This window comes from Eptesicus fuscus, chromosome 7 (assembly GCF_027574615.1).
Source record: "Eptesicus fuscus isolate TK198812 chromosome 7, DD_ASM_mEF_20220401, whole genome shotgun sequence".
Lineage (NCBI taxonomy): Eukaryota > Metazoa > Chordata > Mammalia > Chiroptera > Vespertilionidae > Eptesicus > Eptesicus fuscus.
This window is the reverse complement of record NC_072479.1, coordinates 92,008,364-92,027,971: the sequence shown is the minus strand read 5'-3', so window position 1 is coordinate 92,027,971 and position 19,608 is coordinate 92,008,364. Positions and strand designations below refer to the sequence as shown.

General features: G+C 47.1%; 1 protein-coding gene across 4 annotated transcripts in view; it reads left to right on the top strand.

Moving 5' to 3' along the window:
* Window positions 1-19,608, top strand: part of ANKS1B (ankyrin repeat and sterile alpha motif domain containing 1B) — an 808,746-nt gene that overhangs the window by 143,369 nt on the left and 645,769 nt on the right. The window lies entirely within an intron of this gene.

Sequence of the window (19,608 nt, the reverse complement as noted above, 5' to 3'; positions counted from 1 at the left end):
GGCTGGGCTGAGAGACACCCCCCCCCCGCCCGCCCCAGTGCACGAATTTCATGCACTGGGTCTCTAGTAGTAAATAATAGCTCGGATATAATGGAAATTAATTTGTCACTCCTTACAAGTCTATAACAGTTATTCCTGATCAGCAGTTGGCTCTCCTCCAAGTAGGAATTCAGGAACTTAGATTCCTTACATCTGGTGGCTCTGCCATCTTGGGCATAGGATCCAAGATCACCTGACTCATCTGTAAAAGGTGGCAAAGGGTAAAGATGATGGGGGATACAGGTAGGATGTTAGGGGATGGGTCTGGAAACACCAAAAATCACTTCTACTCATATTTCATTGACTAGTACTCAGTCATATAGTCACATAGCATTTCAATCTGCATGGGAAGTTAAGAAGTATAGTCTAGCTATGTGCTCAGGAAGTAGAGGAAACAGGTTGGTAATCACCTAACCAGAATTGGCTGCAAAATATGTTTTATAATTTAAATAGTTTGTCTCTATATACATACTTATTTTTATAGTTCTCATTCATCAAAACTTTTTCTATAGTTATTGGTAGTTCCACATTTAAAAATGCATTTATTAATGAAAGTCTTCTCTGTTAAAATTATGAAATATTTTTCTATAACAAGGCCTTTATGCAAGACAATTTTAAGCTTTAATTTCTTCCAAAAGAAAATTATAGTTATCTCTATTCATTGGCTTATTATATATATGAAAGGTCCATTATATATTTATGAACACTTACACATAATTTTTGATGCATTTACTTACATGTATCAAGTTATAAATAACTGCTTCATTCACTAATTCACACATTTAAATAAATAAAATCAGCAATTTTAATATGCTTGAGTGAAAAAGAATCCCAGATCTTGTTTTCCAAAATGCAAATGGAAATGACTTGTTTCTTTTTTACATTAAGAATTTCCTCATTAAAATAGAATGTTAATGATTTTTGAGATGTCTGGTAGGTAAGTCAGTAATTACTTCTAAATACCATAGTTAAAATTTGGATTATATACACCTGGATATGCTATCTTTGGTTACTTTCCTTATAGTGAACTATATTTGCTTTCATTTGGTTTGTTTTAGAATTGTTTTTATTCTATATACTGATTCCTCCCCAAAGTAACATTTTTCATCTATGTTGATTTAAGATCTTTCAATCTCCAGAGACTCTTTCTGCAACCCTAGTTTCTGATAATCACATATATAGCCTTGGACTTCATTTTGTTTATATTGACTTCCTTAAGGAGAATTAGGTATTGCTCCTTTGAAACAGTCCTATGATCACACTCTAGGTTCTGTGGTGAAGCTTGGTCTACTTTTGTCAAAGACGTGTGTCAAGCAGAACACTGTACATAGGTTTCCAATGCCAGGGGAGTACTCCATGGAGGATAGCAGAGATCATCACTATGACAACCATCAAGAATAGATGTTGGCCCTAGCCAGTCTTGCTCAGTGGATAGAGCATCAGCCTATAGACTGAAGGGTCCCAGGTTCGATTCTGGTCAGCACATCCCCCAAGGGCCCCCGGGTTCTGGGCTTGATCCCCAATGAAGGGCCTGCAGGCGGCAGCCAATCAATGATTCTCATTACTGATGTTTCTATCTCTCTCCCTCTCCCTTTCTCTCTGAAATCAATTTAAAATATATATATATATATTTTAAAAAAGAATAGATGTCAAACACTTCTGCCCAGTCACCCCAAGTAAACAAATTCACAAGGCTGAGATATGAATTAACACACATGGGAACATTGCCGGCAGTGTTGAAACTGCTGCAGAAAGTCCCACCAGGTGACAACAGAACCAATTACCACTCATGATGTGGTGTGGCTCTTGCATTTAAATACATAGACTATAGTTGTAGATATGTAATATTTATTTATGTTGGTGAAGTTACTATGGTGTTTTTTTCCAACATATGGCCTATTTGCCAAAATTTGTTAAAAATACCAGTGAATTAATAGCAAAGAAAAAAAATAATAACCTGTCAATTTGATTATAAGAAAATCTTGGCTAAAAGCATTTTATAATTAACAGGGTGTTAATTTTCACATATGGCACATGGACCGGAAATTTTGTCTGTTAAATCTGAAGTCTGTTAAATTGAGGTCTGCAAAATGAAAGGTTCATTATATAACGGGCTTTCGGCTTTAAGGGACACCACCTTGCCTGAATTAGTCTATTTTATCGATGTCTTACTGTACTGAACACAGAGGACCTGAGCCCAGTAAGAAAGGAACCCTGCAGCTGTAGGTTCTTTGTATGATTTCAGAAGGTAATGAGGTTGTAGAGGGATTGGGGAACATAGGGACATAATGAGAACAGTGAGTAGAGTTTGTGCTGTGTCTTGAGGTTGCAGTTGTTAGTGAAACTTTTAATAATGGTCTTTTTTCCCCCTTAAGTTAGTAACTTCTGTTGATCAAGTCCAGAGTAGTTTTGCCTCATATCAAAGTATATACTATTTACTAGTAGTGTATGTTGAGAAATCTTACACTAAAGATATCATATGATTGACTCTTAGGAGAAATTAATTTATTTATATGAATTTTTAAATGTAAAAATCCATTTAAAACTCTTCACCCCACTCTCTTTCTTCCTTCTTTGTCACCTCCACCGTCTCATTTTACTTTTTCAGATGTTTTAATATTTTCCCGGTATCATCTTTGTCTCATTAGGATTGTTAATGCCATGCTTTTCAGAATCCACATAATTAAAGCTAAAGAAACTATCAAGATTCATGAAGCTTTTCCAAAACTCATTACTTAGAGACCCATCAGTGCCCAGACATAGTTCTTTCTAAGACATAGTTCACTGTGGAGAATTTTAGCTGACATTAACACTGCTTTATTTTCTAACTAGAGGCCCAGTGCACGAAAATTCATGCACTCGGTGGGGGGGTGGTCCCTCAGCCTGGCCTGCGCCTTCTTGCAGTCCGGCACCCCTTGGGGGATGTCCACCTGCCGGCTTAGGCCCGCTTCCTGTGGGATCAGGCAGAAGCTGGCAGTCAGACATCCCTCTGGCAGCTGGGAGCCCTCAGGGGATGTCCACCTGCCAGCTTAGGCCCACTCCCTGGGGAATTGGGCCTAAGCTGGTAGTCAGACATTCCTCTGGCAGCCCAGGAGCCCTTGGGGAATGTCCAACTGTGGCTTAGGCCTGCTCCCCACGCCGCAGTCGGACATGCTTAGTGCTGCTGAGGAGGTGGGAGAGGCTCCCGCCACTGCCACTGTGCTCACAGCCATCAGCCCGGCTTGTGGCTGAGCGGAGTTTCCCCTGTGGGAGGGCACTGACCACCAGGGAGCAGCTCCTGCATTGAGTGTCTGTCCCTTGGTGGTCAGTGTGCATCATAGTGACCAGTCGTTCCACCATAAGGTCAATTTGCATATTACCCTTTTATTATATAGGATGGCTGCCATCTTTGGAAATGGCTACTAAATATGATGCCAGTTTAGTTTTTGTGGTGTTACTATTTTAACCACTTTTTATAGTTGGTGACAAATACTTCAACTGCTGTCACAGTCTCATGGGATAGAAAATTGCAAAATCCTAATATATAAAAACCCTGGGTCTGTCACATCCACAACAACCAGGAGGCTTGACCAACAAGAAGTCAGTCCTGCAGTCAGTGCTGGGTTGCTGTGGCAACCCAGTACTGACTGCTACAGCTATAGGCATGGTGACCCAGCACTGACTACTGAGGGGGTGGCAGATCAGGCCCGGAGAGAGGCCTGAAGACAGAAGCAGGGTCAGATCCATAGCCTCAGCACTTGCCTCTCTCTTTCTTTCTGGGCCTGGTCAGCAGCCGCGCCTCCCTTTCTCTCCAGACCTCCACTGGGGCTGCTGATCAGCCCCACCTTTCTGATCAGGTCCTGTTGATAGGCCCAGAGATGCTGACTGGCATAGAAACCGACCAATCAGAACCAAATCTGGGTCAACTGTGAGGAGCCAATGGCTGCCTAGGAGGTGGAGCTTTTGACGCTGACTGGCATTGAAACCAACCAATCAGAACCAAATTGGCTGGCAGAGGAGGGAAGTTGGGGGCGAGATCAGGCCAGCAGGGAAGGGCAGTTGGGGGCAAGATCAGGCTGGCAGGGGAGGGCAGTTAGGGGTGATCAGGAAGGCAGAGGCAGTTGGGGGCGATCAGGTCAGTAGGGAAGGGCAGTTGGGGGCGAGATCAGGCCGGCAGGGGAGGGCATTTGGGGGTGGTCAGGCTGGCAGGGAAGGGCAGTTGGGGGCAAGATCAGGCCGGCAGGGGAGGGCAGTTGGGAGCGACCAGGCTGGCAAGGGAGGGCAGTCGGGGCTATTGGGCTGGCAGGGGAGCAGTTAGGTGTTAATCAGGCCAGCAGGAGAGCAGTTAGGAGGTGATCAGGTTGGCAGGCAGAAGTGGTTAGGGGCAATCAGGCAGGCAGGCAGGCGAGCAGTAAGGAGCCAGCAGTCCCTGATTGTGAGAGGGATGTCCGACTGACGGTTTAGGCCCGATCCCTGTGGGATCGGGCCTAAACCGGCAGTTGAACATCCTGCAAGGAGTCCCAGATTGGAGAGGGTGCAGGCCAGGCTGAGGGACACCCCCCACCCCCAGTGCATGAATTTCATGCACTGGGCCTCTAGTAAGTTATATAAAACTTTAAAATTATTTAGCACAAATGTACCGCTACAGTCACATACAGGTTCCCTATTGTGCCAGAATAAGATTTACTTTATTAATCCTCTTTTCCTCTTTATCAAATAAAAGGTTAAAGTTGTGTTTTGAATTGTATTCTGAGACAAAAGATCACTTGCCTTTCCAAAAAAGGTGATTTTAGAAGTAGACTTATAAAAATATATTCACGGGAGTGTGTGTGTCGCTCAGCCCAGCCTGCACCCTCTCCAAACTGGGATCCCTCTCACAATCCAGGAGTGCTGGCTCCCAACCTCTCACTTGCCTGCCTGCCTGATTGCCCATAACCACTTCTGTCTGCCAGCCTGATCACCCCTTAACCATTCCCCTGCCAGCCTGATTGACGCCTAACTGCTTCCCTGCTGATCCGATTGTCCCTAACTGCCCTCCCTTGCCAGCCTGGTCACCCCTAACTGCCCTCCCCTGCCGGCCTGGTCATCCCTAACTGCTCTCCTCTGCTGGCCTGGTTCTCCCCAACTGCCCTCCTCTGCAGGCCTGGTCACCCCCAATTGCCCTCCCCTGCTGGCCTTATCACCCACAACTGCCCTCCCCTGCTGGCCATCTTGTGGCGGCCATCTTGTGTCCACATGGGGGAAGCCATCTTTGACCACATGGGGGCAGCCATCCTGTGCATTGGAGTGATGGTCAATTTGCATATTACTCTTTTATTAGCCATCCTGTGCATTTATCCCGCTGAGGACATTTATCTGGCTCGCCGGATATTTTTGCTGCTGCTGCCTGTCCTGCTTAACAGCCGACTTAGCAGTGTGCATAGGAATTTGTTCATAGTTTTTTTTTTAAACTATAGTCTGGCCCTCTAACGGTCTGAGGGACAGTGAACTGGCCCCCTGTTTAAAAAGTTTGAGGACCCCTGCTCTAGTCTATTATTTTAAGTGTACCTCTATATCCTACCTAATAAAATAGTAATATGCAAATTACCGCACCTTCGCTATGCCCAAGCCACGCCCATCAGCCAATCAGGGTGAGTATGCAAATTAACCCAACCAAGATGGTGGTTAATTTGCATACGCTGAGGGAGGGAGGAGTTTAGACTGAAGAAAGCGGAAAGCAAGGCGGCTGTGCAGGCGGGGCGGACGGCTTATGGGGTGGGCGGCTGCAGCTGTGGGTGGGCGGCAGCAGCGGGTAGGGTGCACAGCGGCGGCTGAGGCGTGCGCGGGCTTGGCAGCCTTGGAGGCAGCGGGCAGCGGTGGCCTCGCCCACCCAGCCCGCCCCGCCCTGCCCACCACCCCCGCTGCCTCCGTGGCTGCCATGGCCCCTCGCGCCGCTGTGCACAGCGCCCGCCGCCAGCCCCGCGGAAGCCCTGTACTTGCAGGAATCTTCCTGCATTGGGCTCCTTGTTTCATTATAATTGTGACAAAAGTCTTTTCCCATATCTGTAGGCTTACAGTAAGTCCATTTTCTAGAGAGGCTCTGATAATCATCACTTATTATAATTAAGGACCTGCTTAGAAGAGGATGCTTAAGTCAGATACTATCTGAATAATTAAGGCAGCATTTCTACCAGTGAGGCTATAAATTAGGGGGAGCACTTAGAAGAAACTGACAGTCTCATGTGGTCAAAGATTTGCTACCAAGGCTTGGCCAGTTTAGACCAAGGAAGACATTCTTTCATACAGTTTCATTGTGATGATTAAATGGGTAGTATATGTAAAGTTTCTAGCTCAGTGCTTATTGTAAACTAGAGGCCCAGTGCATGATTAAATCATGCACGTGTAGGGTCTCCTAGGCCTAACCTGCCATCCAGGCCATATCCACTGCCCTGCAAAGCCTAGCACGCTCCGCGGACACTGCTAGCAGCCTGCTCCCCGCTTTTGATGGCAGGGGGTCCGTTGGTGCTGGAGCGGACACACAGCTCCCTGCTTTCGATCACGGGGGAGCTGGCTGTCTGTCCGCTGGTGCACCAGGCCTGGTGCCGGAGCGGACAGCCAGCTCCCCCACTTTTCGCTCCCCGCTTTTGATGGTCTGCAGCAGGACATGGGCTCGCTGCCCCAGAGGCCCCTTCTGTGCCGCAGCACAGCCATGGCGCAGATGCTGAGCTTGCGCCACCGCTGGCGACGCGAGCTCAGCGTCCCACCGGCCCAATCGGCCACCCCGGCCACCCCGAGTCCTGCTCCCTGCGCCTCCCGCTGGCCCAATCATGGGCATAGTGGAGTGATGGTAATTTACATATTACCCTTTTATTATGTAGGATTCTCCACAAATGTTAGCTTTTGTGTTAGTCAACTATTGCCACAGTGATGTTGTGTAACAAACCTCCTCCAAGCTCATCCTCATACCAAGGCAAACTGAATTTTTTCTTAAGTGGCTCTGATTTAAGTTGTGGTTCAGTTCCAGGTTTTGAGGCAAGTTCAGATTTATTCCTCATGCCTCATTCTGAAGCCCAATTGAAAGGGGTACCCGGGTTGTATTCATATGTTGATGTATGAGTTCAAGAGCAATCCAAACTCTGCAGGCACATTTAAACTATGCAAACATCCTGCTTTCTATTCCAGTGTCCAAATGAAATCTGTGGCCAAGCATAAAGGTATGGAGGGTGGGAATTATACTCTAACTCATGGGGGAGAGGAAGTAAGTGAATATCTGCTGAATAAAACTCAGCTTTGTTAGTCATGACATCGCAATACTTTTTCTTGTAATTAGCAAGGAAAAATAACACCCAGCTGAAATAATCTGATTATTTTTAAACCTAATTTTCACAAATCTTGTTTAAGAGAAATGTTGGTTTATAACTGAAGAAAATGACTGATGAAAGAAAATGTACTTATTTGCTAACATAATTTCAGAATCTCTAGTATGTTAGCTTATTCAGTGTATGGGGACTGAGCATCTCAATCTCGCCGATCTTTTCCTACTAATGAGCTATTTAACCATTTCTTTCTATTGCTCTTTAAAAAATTCTTTATTGAGATATAGTTTACATACAGTAAAATTCACCCACTTTAAGGGTACAGTTAGATGAGTTTGACAGGTAAATAGTAATGTAACCAGAACTGCAATAATGATATAGAATATTTCTTTCTTCCTACCAAAGATCCTTTATTCCCCTTTGCAGCCCAAACAGTCCCACCCATTTGCTTTCTATCGTTATAACATTGTCTTTTCTAGAATTTCATATAAATAGAATTGTATACTCCTTTGTGTCTGGCTTCTTTCACTTACACATATTTATTCCTTTTTATTGCTGAGTAGTATTCCATTGTATAGATATACCACAATATGTTTATCCATTCACCTGTTGGTGGACATTTAGCTATAATAGCTATAATAAATAAAGCTATGAACAGTTGCATGCAAGTCTTCCTTTTTTTATTTCTCTTGTAGGAGTGGTAAACATGTAAGAGTTGGATTATTGCATCATATATTACATGTATTTTAACTTTTAAATAACTTCCCAAACTGCTTTCCAAAATGGCTGTGACTTATTAACTTCCTACCAGTAATGTATAAATATTCCAGTTGCTCCCTGTTTTTTCATGAATAATATCACCAATTTTTTTACTTGTAGCCATTCTAATTAGTGTATAGAGGTATCTCATTGGGGTGTTAATTTGCATTTTCTGAAGACAATTGATATTTAAGCATCGATATTTAAGCATCACTTCACTTTTGTATTTGCCATTTACATATCTTTATTATTGAAATATCTGTTCAGAGTTTGGACCATTTAAATTATTTATGTTTTTTATATTGAGTTGAAATAGTTCTTTATATATCTTGAAAACAAGTTGCTGTCAGATTTATGGTTTACAAAGTTATTTCCACAGTGTTTAGCTTGCCTTTTCTTTTTTTCTAACAGTATCATTTGAAGGACAAACTTTAATAAATTTTGATGAAGGCCAATTTAACAATTTTTTTGGTGTATGATTCATGCTTTTTGTGTCCTAGTTAAGAAATCTTTGCTTATCCAAAAGTCACTGTCACAAAGAGTTTTTCTATGTTTTATTCTAGAAGTTCTATAGTTTTACATTTTAAGATACAATTTATTTAAAATTATTTTGTATATGGAGTGAGGATGCATTGAATTTGTCCGGCAGCACTTTTTGAAAAAGACTCTAGTTTTGTAATTACCTCACCACTCTTGTTAATCAATTGACCAGAGGCACTTCTGGCATGACTGCCTGAGGAGCTCAGTGGACCTACTCCCCAGAAAAACTGGTGTAAATCATTTATTTAAAAGACCATTTAATGTCTCTGTAAATGATCCTAAGTATATACAATAAAGGAAGAAACATTTATTTAAGAAAAAAATCTGTAGTTTGATAAGAACAGTGAGACTCTATGGTATCTGAACTGAGACCCACTTTCTTTCTCCCCCATCCCAACTTGGCAAGATGGAAACAACACTGGTGACACTGAAACCAATGGGCTCCCTCACCCTCCAGCTCCCACTCAGAGGGCTATCTTCTGGCATAGGCAGGACATCACCATTTCTCATCCTTCCCCAGCTACTATTTCTGAGGCTAAATTTGGAGAGTGTGGCCAAGAAGTGTGGCTCTCTTCTTCAACCCAAATCCCACTCATGGGATGAGCTCTCGTCTTGGATATGGCACTACTGTGAATACTGGGGCCCTGATCACCCTCGCCATGGCCTGTAAGGTGATGAGGCTGCTGTCCACCCTATCCTCTCCCTGTCCCCTCAGAGTGATCAGCTCCTACAGGGAAGTGCCAGTCAGACATGTGTCATTGTCTATATCCCTAGCTTCAGAGGACAGGCTCTGAGATTTTTGCCTGGGAGGAGAAGCATATAATCTGGGAAACAAATAGTTTGGAGGAGCCTTATCATTGTGTCCTCTAATTTAGTCTTTTAAACAAGAGCTTTTTCTATAAAAAGTCTTTATAAAACACATATACTATTGATTTTTTATTTTATCTGTACCTCTAAGTCTTATATCTTATATTGAGGAAATCAATGAATACTTTTCAAGTAAAGATAAGAATAACATTAGCACAGTACATTCCAATTTTTAACACTATTTCATTATAATGATGTTAGCTCTTTTCTTGACTTTATTATAGATACAATTCCATCAAGACCTGAGAAACTAGCGTAAGGAAGCTGTATATTCCGTTGACCTCGTTGTTGGTTGTGGGACTTGAAGGAGAGGGACTTGGTTGATGTCTGGATTTTTCAGCCTGGGTGGTTTGAGCAGTGGTAATTTCATTCAAAGAGGAGTTGGGAGGGTATAAAGATAGTAATTAACATAAAGCAAACTGAATTATAATTAAAGGACACAGGAGAAAGATGGTGATTAATCAGTAAATCTCAAATGTATGGGCTTTTGTTGATCCTGATGCACACCTGAGGGATACAGATATGAGTGACATTTCTCTCAGATTACTTTAGGTCTATATGGATCTAAAGGTGCACATGCAAATAAAGTGAAATACAAAAGGGACTTGGGAAGCAATTCTTCCTCGCATTGTGTTTTCAGCTCTATTGAGATGTTGACTGAAAGGGCCAGAGTTGTATTCTTCCTTATGACTATGCAGAATTTTGCTATTGGGGCATTAAAAAGGGAGAAACATTGGTTCCGAGTTCTTGTTTTCATGACATGCTTTACCTAATCCGTTCATAATAACACACACACACACACACACACACACACACACACACACACACACACACACACAGATCTCTACACTTGAGATCTCGGTCAAGGCTTGACCTGGATTTGCCCCCTGTGTCTGTCTCTTCTACCCGATGAAGTTTAGGTTAGTCAAGCAGGATAAAAATTCAAACAGTCACTTCTTTAATTGTTCCTGGAGGGATTGTCCCTAAAGCTTTGTTTGCACCAAGAAATTAATTATCTGTAGATTGGTGGCTTTATCTTCATTTTTCCTTCCAGTAAACAAGTTGCAAATGTCCCATCAAAGAATGCTGGTCTAAAGTCAAAAGGCAGTCTGATCAACTGACAATTATGATGAGGCCTTCTCTTCTTTATGGTGCAATGTCAGCATCATGAGTAAAATGCTCTCTCGTTGTGGTAATGACGCAGATTCCTATTGGATCAAGTTTTTAGCAGTCATCTCTTTAGCAGCCCGATCTGGAATATTAGATCTCAGTGAAATCAACTTTAGAAAGTAGATACTACAATAGGGAAAAATGCACAAACCCCACTATGGAAAATCCATGCAGTTAATCTCAGCTCTGTGCCTAGGTAGGAGAGGGAGGGTCAGAACAGTGAAACTGGAACCCAGAAGTGGGAAACACGCTTTAGAGTTGTATATTGTGATGTCATCAGTACATAGGGTCCAACACATGGATATACAGTCATGAGCTACTGCTACTGTCAAATCATGGAGTGTGTGATAATATTTCTGAAGTTACCCTTATCTCATCCTTTTTTTGGGGGTAGTGGAGCTCTTTTGAAAGAATCATTATTGGTTTTTTTTTTTTTTTGACTCTTGACCTCTTCTATATGCTAAAGTATGCGGGAAAAGTCCAATATGGATTTTTAGATTTCAACAAATGTAGGTTTTGACTCGACACGGTTAGCATTAGAATAATGGAATCGAGAAAAAAGCAAGCGAGTGCAAAGGGTTATTATTTCTGGGTATTTCTCTTTTTTGAATTCCTACATCATCTGGTATTTCTCTTTTTTGAATTCCTACATCATCTTGTGGGCCTTAACTGATTTAACATTAAAATTTGTAAAGCCTTTAGCCTTGTGCCCGAGACCTAGTGGCCGTGTAATAAAAGTTGGTTCCTTCTCCTCTCCACGTCCCACTCACCTTTACACATAGTTCCATCCTTAGGTATCAGAGCAACTGCTTCAAAATCTGTATTTTGGATTAAAATTGCCTGATGCTTTTCAGCACCAACAGTGGTTATTATAGTGTGAACCATTCCAGGCATATAGCCTGCAAGTATCATTGGTATCCTTCAGGGATTCACCTCTAAGATAACACTCACCCATTACATTTGTTCTTGTTTAGTTCTCCACACTGGGCTTACCAAGAGGAATGAATCATAAAAATTTCAGACCAATTTATTAAATAGTTTGGGAGCCTATATAATATTGACTCACAACTTCCAATCAGTTTTCATTTATTGTATTTTGTATATGAGTAATGAGTTACTTTATCATAGACAAGTAACTTCTGATTCAGACATTTATGAGACCAGAACCTTTGGTGGTCTGAATAGTGGCTCTCAAAAGTACCCAGGTCCTAATTCCTAGAAACTGCGAATGTTCCTTTATATGGCAAAAGGGGTTTGCAGATGTGACTTAAATTAAGGGTATTAATAAGTGGCAATTATGCTGGATTTTCTGGCTAGCCCAACATGTAGTCACAATTGTCTTTATAAGACAGAGGCAGAGGGAGAGTAGACCACAGAAGGTAGAACTCTGTGGTGATGGAAGAAGATGAAGGAAGGAAACATGAGCCATGGACAGATTCTCCCCTGAGTCCCCAGGGGAAGCAGCCCTGCCCGCACCCTGACGTTAGCCCAGGGAAATCCATTTCAGATTTCTGGCCTACAGAACTATAAGAAGAATAAATTTTCTGTTTTAAGCCACCACGTTTGTGGTAATTGATTACAGCAGCAAAGTAAAATAATGCAGAATCTAACCAGTACCTGTTGAGAATAATGCAAAATAATGTATTTTCGCCCTCACTACAGAGCTAGATAAGAACAATATGTTTACCTACTTGCTCTTCATGCTTACGACATGAAGTCATCTAAGAGAGACATCCGCACGGATGTAGTCTGTCATTTCCAACCCCTTGTCACCAACTTGATTATGAAACCATCTAGATAGCAAGGCTGCTGCTGTCGCATTTCAGGTTTCCCTTACGAGTCTCACTCAATTGAATCTGGCTCGCAAGCCTCAGGATGGAGACAGCTTGTGCAACTGTGACAGCTGCCAGAACCTGGGTGCTGACGCATCCGACCCCCACGTTAACCTGTGCGTCCCTTGCAGGAGTTTTGACAAGTGACAGTCTGTCGTGATTGCCCATGCAGCTCATTGTTCCTCAGGCGAGTGATTCACAGCTGTATATGGATTCTCTTCGGAACATTTCCCCACTTACACACATACCTTCTGAGTCAGTGTGCTAAAGGACATTGAAACAGCAGATAACTACACTTTTTCCCTAACCATGTGGTTGCGATAACGCTAAAGCGAGGAAGCCTAGGAGAGCTAGTAGGTGGAGTCAAGTGGCTCCTGCTGCCCACCTGGTTGGCACAGCATTTTCTCCTGCTTCTGTAGTTCTGGTTCCCTGCTGCCACTTCTTTCTGTGCAATAATGTACGCTCAGTAAGCTGCACCATTTGCCACCCACACATCACTTTTTATTCTAGATTAAAAGCAAAGGAAATTTCATTTCCATTTACCCAGAGACCAGAGCTTGATAAATATTCAATGCGTTAGAATTACAGTGTATAGTTTTGGGGAAGTAAAAAACTTGATTTTTTTTAAATGTTAAATTTTTAAATTTAAATTTTTAAAAATTGATTTTAGAGTGAGGAATGGAGAGAGAGAGAGAGAGAGAGAGAGAGAGAGAGAGAGAGAGAGAGAGAGAGAGAGACATCCTAGGTATGTGCCCTGACTAGGAATCGAACCCATCACCTTTTTATGTACAGGATGACACGCCAGGACACATTTTATTAAATTGAAGATTTCTATTGGTGTGTCACCTCTTATGGCTTTTTCCTCTAAAATCTTGAAATGACTATTACTTTACCTTTTGGGTGACATTTGACTGACACTGCTACACATAGTAATTTGTCTCAGTTCTTTAGTATTTGGGAGATAACTTTATGACTTCGGATGATTAGATGATGTGACCCGAGTGCAGTCAGCTGGGGTGGCCCCGCTGCTCCTTGGCTGCCACAGTGTGAGCTCCTGAGACTGGACGGTGCAGGTGGGTGGAGGTTGGGCCTGCGCAGTCTGGTTCCACACCTGTGTGATGAGCAGAAGTCAGCAACCTCTTTTCTAACATGACAAGCCGATGAGGTGCTGCAGTCACAGTCTCTTCACGTGAGGTCCTTTACTAATCTACCGTTGACAATGTTACCACAAGTTAAGTGGTATCACAGTTTCCGTGTCTCAGGAATCCAACTGGAGGGTCTCTCACAGGCTATAATGAAGGTCCAGCTGGGGCAAGCGTCTCCTCTGTGGTCCAGCTCACACGCTTATTGGCAGGATTCAGTTTCTGTGGTTTGTCAGCCAAGGTTTGTCTGAGTTCTAGACAAACTCAGGCTGCCCTCTGTTCTTGACTGAAGGGCTCAGTTTATAGCAACGTATGAAATGGAATAATGATGTTAACCATGCCTGATATATCCTAGGGATTCAATGAATATTTGAACAATAAAACTTATGTTATCCTTGCAAGTCTGTTGATACATTAAGAGCTTTCACTGACATTTTTTTTATTTCTTCCTTATAACAGCTCTGTGAAGGAGGTAAAGCAGGCATTTCTATGTTAGAGAGGTAAACAATCATAGTGACAAAACTAGAACCTGTTATGTAAAGCTGGGATCCAAATGTAGGGCCCTTTCTCCCATAATTTTCTGCTTGGATTCTTTGGAGGTGTGACAGGCTGACATGAATTTCCAGTGGACCTGAGGTAGGCTGGGCTTCTCACGCCCTTTCTGCCACAGCAGCTATAGAGTACTTTTGTCTTTTAGTTTTAGTCGAAATGATGTTTTAAAGGGTATAATTTAAAGTGTCAGATATTTCTATAAAATTTATAATTATTAAAAACAGCAGTCTCCTGTGCATCTTCCTCTCATCTACCTGTCACATTCATCTCTTTTACCCGAATTATCTCAGTATTTATCTTTTATGGTCTAACCGGTTTGTTTTGTTATTAACTTTTTCAGTTTTAGGTATTATCTATTGCCCTCCCACTATAGATTAATCTACCTCCCTACACACCACACAGGCACACATGTGTGTGTGCACGCGACCAGTGTTCATTGTATAATTTCATTTCGATCACTTTTCTCCATTAACTTTATTATGTTTGTTGACAACATAATAAAATTTACTGATCCATATACTACACTGATTGCTTTTTCTTTACAATGTTTTTGTTTTCCCCAGTTAATAATTGTCTTTATTTTTTTCATTATGTTAAGTTTTACATGCATATACATAGAGTCAATATGATTCTGAGCTCATATTGTCTCAAGATATTCTGATCCATCAGGTATTCTGTACATTGGTTATCTTTGAGGAATGTCACCCAAGTCTTTCTATTTGCTCAGACCTGGACTGGTCACCTTCGCTCCTGCACAGGTATCAGACTTGGCGCTCTCTTCAACATCACCTGGGGATTCCTGTTGCCTCGCTCCTATGTTGGATCCCACTCTCTACATCTTGTGCCTCTTCTTTTTTTTTTTTTTTTTTTTTTTTTTTTGTGTTTTGTTTTACTTTTTTTTTTTTTTTTTTTTTTTAATTTCTTTATTGATTAAGGTGTCACATATTTGTCCTCATCCCCCCATTCCCATCCCACCCCTCTCCCCACGCATGCCCCAATCCCCTGTTGAACTTAACCGTTGGATAGGCTTATATGCATGCATACAGGTCCTTTGGTTGAACTCTCCCCCTCCCCCCCCCCTCCCCCTACCCTCCCCTATCCTCCCTCTGAGGCCCGATAGTCCGATCGATGCCTCCTTGCTTCTGGTTCTGTTCTTGTTCCTCAGTCTATGTTGTTCCTCATTTCCTCTAGATGAACGAGATCAAATGTCACTAGATATATACTAATAAGAACTGAATGTGAGACGAGCAATAATATTTATGCTGACAGGCAAATGAATCAATCTGTAGCGAGCTTCCCCCTGGACCAACAGTTCTTTTGAGACCCAATTTCGATGTCCAGTAGTTCCTTATGTGTACATGTCAGCACTGACCCCTCAGCTCTGGATGGTGGACAAATGGTGGTAATGGAGGTCTGACTCCCTCTGGTTTGGTCTCGGCCGATCCCAGGGGCACGGCGTCACCTGGACTAAGGGGCACGTGGCCTCACCCATACCCAAGGGGCGCGTGGTCTCACCCGGGCCTGGGACCCAGCCTTACCCGGATGGATCCAGGGGCGCACGGCCTCACCCGGACCCAGGATCTGGCTTCACCCGTACCCAAGGACGCTTGGCCTCTCCCAGACCCAGGGGCACGTGGCCTCACCCGGGCTTAGTTGCACAAGGCCTCACCTGGATCCAGGGACACATGGTCTCTCCCGGACCCAGGGACGCTTGGCCTCTCCCAGACCCAGGGCCACTTGGGCTCACCCGGGCCTAGGTGCACGAGGCCTCATCCGGATCCAGGGACGCATGGTCTCACCTGGACCCAGGGACGCTTGGCCTCTCCCAGACCCAGGGGCACGTGGCCTCACCCGGGCCTGGGTTCATGAGGCCTCACTCGGATCCAGGGACACATGGTCTCACCCAGACCCAGGAACGTTTGGCCACTCCCAGACCCAGGGCCACTTGGGCTCACCCGGGCCTAGGTGCACGAGGCCTCACCCGGATCCAGGGACACATGGTCTCACCCGGACCCAGGGATGCTTGGCCTCTCCCAGACCCAGGGCCACTTGGGCTCACCCGGGCCTAGGTGCACGAGGCCTCACCCGGATCCAGGGACACATGGTCTCACCCGGACCCAGGGACGCTTGGCCTCTCCCCGACCCAGGGCCACTTGGGCTCACCCGGGCCTAGGTGCACGAGGCCTCACCCGGATCCAGGGACACATGGTCTCACCCAGACCCAGGAACGTTTGGCCACTCCCAGACCCAGGGCCACTTGGGCTCACCCGGGCCTAGGTGCACGAGGCCTCACCCAGATCCAGGGACGCATGGTCTCACCCGGACCCAGGGACGCTTGGCCTCTCCCAGACCCAGGGCCACTTGGGCTCACCCGGGCCTAGGTGCACGAGGCCTCACCCGGATCCAGGGACACATGGTCTCACCCGGACCCAGGGACGCTTGGCCTCTCCCAGACCCAGGGCCACTTGGGCTCACCCGGGCCTAGGTGCACGAGGCCTCACCCAGATCCAGGGACACATGGTCTCACCCAGACCCAGGAACGTTTGGCCACTCCCAGACCCAGGGCCACTTGGACTCACCCGGGCCTAGGGGCACGAGGCCTCACCCGGATCCAGGGACACATGGTCTCACCCGGACCCAGGGACGCTTGGCCTCTCCCAGACCCAGGGCCACTTGGGCTCACCCGGGCCTAGGTGCACGAGGCCTCACCCGGATCCAGGGACACATGGTCTCACCCGGACCCAGGGACGCTTGGCCTCTCCCAGACCCAGGGCCACTTGGGCTCACCCGGGCCTAGGTGCACGAGGCCTCACCCGGATCCAGGGACACATGGTCTCACCCAGACCCAGGAACGTTTGGCCACTCCCAGACCCAGGGCCACTTGGGCTCACCCGGGCCTAGGTGCACGAGGCCTCACCCAGATCCAGGGACGCATGGTCTCACCCGGACCCAGGGACGCTTGGCCTCTCCCAGACCCAGGGCCACTTGGGCTCACCCGGGCCTAGGTGCACGAGGCCTCACCCGGATCCAGGGACACATGGTCTCACCCGGACCCAGGGACGCTTGGCCTCTCCCAGACCCAGGGCCACTTGGGCTCACCCGGGCCTAGGTGCACGAGGCCTCACCCGGATCCAGGGACACATGGTCTCACCCAGACCCAGGAACGTTTGGCCACTCCCAGACCCAGGGCCACTTGGGCTCACCCGGGCCTAGGTGCACGAGGCCTCACCCAGATCCAGGGACGCATGGTCTCACCCGGACCCAGGGACGCTTGGCCTCTCCCAGACCCAGGGCCACTTGGGCTCACCCGGGCCTAGATGCACGAGGCCTCACCCGGATCCTGGGACACATGGTCTCACCCGGACCCAGGGATGCTTGGCCTCTCCCAGACCCAGGGCCACTTGGGCTCACCCGGGCCTAGGTGGACGAGGCCTCACCCGGATCCAGGGACACATGGTCTCCCCCGGACCCAGGGACGCTTGGCCTCTCCCCGACCCAGGGCCACTTGGGCTCACCCGGGCCTAGGTGCATGATGCCTCACCCGGATCCAGGGACACATGGTCTCACCCGGACCCAGGGATGCTTGGCCTCTCCCAGACCCAGGGCCACTTGGGCTCACCCGGGCCTAGGTGCACGAGGGCTCACCCGGATCCTGGGACACATGGTCTCACCCGGACCCAGGGATGCTTGGCCTCTCCCAGACCCAGGGCCACTTGGGCTCACCCGGGCCTAGGTGTACGAGGCCTCATCCGGATCCAGGGACACATGGTCTCACCCGGACCCAGGGACGCTTGGCCTCTCCCAGACCCAGGGCCACTTGGGCTCACCCGGGCCTAGGTGCACAAGGCATCACCCGGATCCAGGGACACATGGTCTCACCCGGACCCAGGGACGCTTGGCCTCTCCCAGACCCAGGGCCACTTGGGCTCACCCGGGCCTATGTGCACGCAGCCTCACCCGGATCCAGGGACACATGGTCTCGCCTGGACCCAGGGGTGTGTGGGCTCTCCCAGACCCAGGGGCGCTTGGCCTCGCCCGGGCACGGGATCCAGCGTCATCCGGGTCCAGGGGCACTTGGCCTCACCCGGACCCGGAGTCCGGCCTCACCTGGACCCAGGGGCATGTGGCCTCACCTAGACCCAGGGACGTGAGGCCTCACTTATACCCAGAGGCGTGTGACCACACCCGAGTCCAGAGGCGCGCAACCCCGCCCGCACCCGGGTCTCAGCGGGGCCCCGTCTTCCCGATCCCAATTCCTGCCGGTCAATCCCCCCTCAGCAATTCCCCTGGCCATCCTTCCAGAGCTCCAGTATGGCTGCTGCAGAACTCGTCAGGCGGCAGCTCGGCGAAGCTCCGGTGCACCCGGTGCATGGCGGTGGGCCAGTCTGGCGTCGCTGCGTCGGCCCTTGGGTCTGCATCGGTGGCCGGTCGCCGAGCATGCGCACCTGGCCGCTTCCGGGACGTTGAGATTCTTGACGGACTCAGAGGTCAGCAAGCGCGGAGTCTCCCACCCCATGTCTCATAGGGGCTCGTCTGTCCGTGCTTGGCTGCCAGTGGAGCCGTCCCCTCAGCCGGAGACCGCCGGGGGAACTGCGCCGAGCACGTTCCAGGCCGCTGTTGTATCGCCTGAGCCATAGTTCTTTTGTGTCGCCTGAGCTGTAGTTCTTAAAGTGTGGTCTTTGGGTCGCCGGCATCAGCATCATCCCACATACCCCTCTTTTATTCTAGTTGTAGAGCATCTACTCAGCCAGCCCTATGGTGGTCTTGGATGGTGTCTGCTCTGCTCTCTTGTCGTAGTCTCAAAGTTGTTGTGGTAGGCAACAATCAGGCTTCCGCCCTATGCCTCCATCTTGGTCCTCCTTTGTATAGTTAAGTCTTGATTGTTGTTGGTGTCATTGGGGGGGCTCTCTTTGTCTATAAAGGAAGAGTTGCTGTGCAGGAGACACGTTTATGGGCCGGGTCTTGGTGCAGCAAAGCTTTGGCGCTCACTGAATATTCCCGTTGAATGTGTCCCTTATGCACGTGGTTGAAATCTGGTGTCATCTCCCACAGACCACTAGATGCCCTCGTTTCTGGGTCTCCAATGGGGTGTAGATCAGCTACTGCCTTAGGCACTCAGCAAGGATTACAGCAAAAACTGTAGTTTCTTCCTCTTGTCTGAGTGGCCCTGGAGCAGTCCGACTAGAACAGCAGATCATCTGGTCCGCTGCCAGAGGGCAGGCCACCCACATGCATAAGCCGTTGCTTGGGGCGCAGGTGTGCCTGCAAGACTTGCGGGGCAGGTCTTCAAAACATGCGGGGCGGGTCCCAGGGCGGGGCGGGGTCTCAGGGCGCCAACAGGCCATGGTGCGGCGAGCCACGATGGCTGTGAGTCTGGTCCTTCTGCCTTCCATGTATCTAAGTCCCCTCGTTCCGCACTCCAGCGCAGCAAAC